The 4,399-nt window shown below is 36.1% G+C and overlaps 1 pseudogene; it reads right to left on the bottom strand.

Moving 5' to 3' along the window:
• Nucleotides 1-3,856, bottom strand: part of LOC102855597 — a 9,898-nt pseudogene extending 6,042 nt beyond the window's left edge.
• Nucleotides 3,857-4,399: the final 543 nt, after the last annotated feature.

Genomic DNA, 4,399 nt, shown 5'->3' with positions numbered 1-4,399 from the left:
CAGATCTTCCTTGTGTCAGTCTCATGATCTCTTCCACTTTAGGGCTAACAGTGCAACTTCCTATATAGTAGGCCACAAGAGTATTCTCTTTCTTTCTCTCATTGTTGTCAAGTCACAACTAACTCATAGTTGACCACTCTGTGATTTTTCAGAAGCTGTAAATCACATGGGAGGAGATTACCCATCTTTCTCTTGTAGAGCAACTGGTAGATTAGAATTGTGTGCCTTTAGGTTGGCAGCACAACTCCTTATCCCCCAGGCCACCAGAGCTCCTTTCTGGAGAATTTTTGAACTGAAATGTCTCAGTATTAGACATTTTGAATCAGTAGTCCTCAAAAAATTGAAGCATCAAAGAAAGGAGAAATATGTAGAATTAAAGTGAGATTATTTGTTCAATACAGTTGATTCAAAAGGAAACTAAACAAAATCACAGGGTGTTATTGTGAGACCTGAAAATGGTTATAAGAAGAGAAATGAGAATGAAGTATGGACTGGGAAAATGAAAACAGAAAATATTTTGGTAATAATACCAACAGAGGAATTGATATAACCCAGAAATCAGGATCTACTTGAGCATATCATTATGGAGTCACAGAGAATTGCACACTAAGAAGTATTTGATGCTTAATTTAATATTCTATCTGACCATCTTAAAATACTTAATGATTTTTTAACTTAAAGTCTTATGCTGCCATTTTGCACAGGATCTCACAAATTATGCAGCCATTTCTGATAAAAACATTCTAAACACAAACCAACCAATATTACTGGATGCTATTTCACAATCATTCTCTTACGTACATAAATAAGCTTAGAAAGGATGGCATCCAAGTAGCTTGGTGAAAGAGAAAGTAAAAACAAGCCTGTAATAATATGCATTGACATTGACATAGGTCTTCAGTATACACTCAAACTTATTGTTTTTGAGTTGAAATAAATTCATGATTGACCTTCCAGTAGGTCTTTTGAGGCAGGAGCTTCTGTGATCTAGTGGGTAACGAGTTATGCTGCTAAGTTTAAGACAGGCAATTCAAACCCATCAGCTACATTGTACAATTAACAGCCTCTGAAAACTTGCAATGAGTTTTTGTTAAATCACAGGGGAGGAAATTGCTCATACTTCTCCCAAGGAGCGAATGATGGATTCAAATCACCAGAGGTGTCACCTTTAGCAATTCAACTCCCTAAAGACTGTGAATATTTGAAACATAAGACTCTGGACTGTTCACTGTGAAATTTTAAACTAAGAAATATACTCAAACTATATCCCTCTAGAAGTTAGGTTTCTAGCAAAAATAGAATTAGAATAAAAAGCCATCCCTTCTTTAATTTGTTTAACAGAAAAGGAATACTATTGAAAATCACCTGGGCTCACTTTACACAAGGCTTAGAGTTTGAATTTATATTCAATATTTACATAGGATTTTCTTACCTGAAAAATAACCTTATAAACTATTTTGAAACCTGAATTAGTCCTACTAAGTCCTGAACAAAAAATAAACACACGATTTTTCTAAAGAATCATGTTGTTGTTATGTGCCATCAAGTCGCTACAACAGCCCTAAGCTCTGCTCTATCCTGTGCCAATCACACTGTCTCTTATACACCCATCCCAATTACCCCAGTAACTGAATCAATCCACCTCATAGAGGGCCTTCCCTTCCTGTGCTGTCCCTCTACCCTACCAAGCATGATGTCCCTCTCCAAGGACTGGTCCCTCCTTACAACATGTCCAAAGTATGTCAGACGGAGCCTCAGAATCCTTGCCTCCAAGGAGCCACCCAGTTTAACCCTCTCCAGGACAAATATGTTTGTTTTCCTAGCAGTCCATGGTATCCACAATACTCTTCTCCAGCACCACAGCTCAAAGGCATCAATTCTCCTTCTATCCTCTCTAGTCATTGTCCAACTCTTTAATGCATAACAAGGGATTGCAAAGACTATGGCCTGTATCAAGATGCACCTTAGTCTCCAGAGAGACACCATTGCTCTTCAGTGCTTTGGAGAGGTCCCTCACAGCAGACTTTCCCATTGCAATACGTCTTTTAATTTCCTGGCTACTGGTGCCAAGAGTGTTGACTGTGGAGCCAAGCAAACTAAAGCTGTGAACAATCTCAATCTCTTCACCATCCATCCTGATCCTGCCAATTGGTCCAGTGGTGAGAATCTTTGTCTTCTTGACATTGAGCCTCAGTCCATATTGAAGGCTGCAGTCCTTGACCCTCTGCAGCAAGCACTTCAGGTCCTCCTCAGTTTCAGCAAGCAGGGTTGTGTCATCTGCATAACACAGATTGTTGATAAATCGTCCACCAATCTTGACGCCACGTTTCTCCTCACAGAGCCCAGCCTCCCAGATAATCTGTTCTGCATACAGGTTGAAAAGGTATGGAACATATTTGTTGTTATTGTTGTTAAGCTTCATTAAGCTGATTCTGACCCATATTGGTGCTCTATGCACAACAGAACAAAATACTGCCCAGTCTTATACCATCCTTATAATTGCTGTCATGTTTAGGTCATATGTCAATCATTTCTTTGAGGGTTTCCTCTTCTTTTGAGGTTTTCACTGGCCTTATAAATTGTCAAGCATAGTATCCTTCTCCTAGGACTAGCTCCAGCTAATAACACGTCCAAAATAAATGAAATGAAGTCTTACAATTCTCACTTATATGGAGCATTCTGGCAGTAATTCTTTCAAGACAGATTTGTTTGCTCTTCAAGCAATCCACGATATATTTAATACTGCTGACACTTTTCACCTGTATATTAGATGATTAAAAATACCTTGACTTGGGTCACTTTTAATCCTCAATGTGACTTTTCTTTTTGTACACTCTAAAGATAAGCCTTTTGCAGCTAATTTATCCAATTCAATATGGTTTTTGTCTCATTTCCTGACTAATGCTTCTGTGAACATTAATCTTGAACCCACATTAAGGAAAATCCTTGAAAACGTATGCAAATATTTTCTCCGTTTATGATGATGTTGCCAATTGAGAACACTATGTTTTTTTCTTTTATTAAGTGTAACCTATGCTGAAGGCTATATAATTTTTTTCAGTAAGGGCCAGAGATCTTGTTTGTGGATCAAGATTGTGTCATCTCCATATCACAGGTTGTTAATGAGTCTTTCTCCATTATTGGTACAATGCTCTTCACATAATCCCATTTCTGGAATGAATTTTATGATTTTAAGACATACTACATGCCTGAAATTGCCTTTTTGTTTATGTGCAGGTTTCATATAAGCATAATTAAATGTTGCTATGTAATATGCTTTCTTGATGATGTCATCTGTAATTTGAAAATGCCTTTTTTTTTGGTTTTCAGTCAATCTGGCATAAGCAATGATGTCCCATGTACATGATCTTCTGAACTCAGCTTGAATTTTAGGCAGTTCTTGTTGATGTACAGCTGTAACTATTTTTCTTAGCTATCTCCAGCAAAATTTTACTTGTGTGAGATTTGATTTCATCATTTTTCTTTTAGTACGAGTTCTCTACATTCTAGAGCTGGTTTCAGAGTTTGTACTGACATCCAACCTGATCTTTTCTTTCCTGTCCTTTAAATGACCTTTTAAATGATAATTTTGTAGGATGTTCTCAACATCACCCATAATTCATCTGGTCATCAGTGTTCATTGCATCAAGTCTATTCTTAAGATAGTATGTGAATTCAAATGCAATGTGTATTCAAGGTTGTATTTTGGCTTTCATGGACTTTCTTTAATTTTCTTCAGATTAATTTTGAACATTCAAAGAATCAATTGGCTGTCCTATTTCCTGCTCACCACTTGGCCTGGCTCTGACTGATGATGTTGTGCTCCTGTATTATTTCTTTCAACAACTGTAGTCATCTTGACTTCTGTGCACTCAGTTTAGGGAGGACCACATGCATAGTTGCCATATATGTTTCTTTAAGAAAAGGTTATTTGTAATGAAGTTATTAGTCATATAAATTTTATTCATTTCATCATGCAATTCTTATCAATGGATCTTGATTGCATGTTAAATCAATTTTAGACTGGAGCTGGAGAAGCTCATAAAAGTATGCTACGTAATTAGTGATTTGTAATTGAATTTAATTATTAGTTAAAATAGCTATATGAATATTATCTTATCATTAACAACACCGTATTTCAGGATAGGTTTGGATTTTTTTTTTTACAGTAAATTCTTTATCACTATTCTTAAATTTTATTGGTTCACTAGACTATGCGATTGTCTCAAACAAAAGTGCAAATATCATTCCAGTGCAGCTCCATAGAGTAAGTATTTTGATCTCTGTAGTTTCTTTTCATGTAAAAGAACTTCCAATTTCCCTAGCTTTATGCCATATATATATTCTAAAATGCAATTATTAGTGAATCTTTATAACAGTTTATTTTCCTTTTGAATCT

Source organism: Elephantulus edwardii, unplaced genomic scaffold (assembly GCF_000299155.1).
Source record: "Elephantulus edwardii isolate Elephantulus edwardi_28Jun2011 unplaced genomic scaffold, EleEdw1.0 scaffold00047, whole genome shotgun sequence".
In the NCBI taxonomy this organism is placed as follows: Eukaryota; Metazoa; Chordata; class Mammalia; order Macroscelidea; family Macroscelididae; genus Elephantulus; species Elephantulus edwardii.
This window is presented reverse-complemented; position numbering and strand designations above follow the sequence as displayed.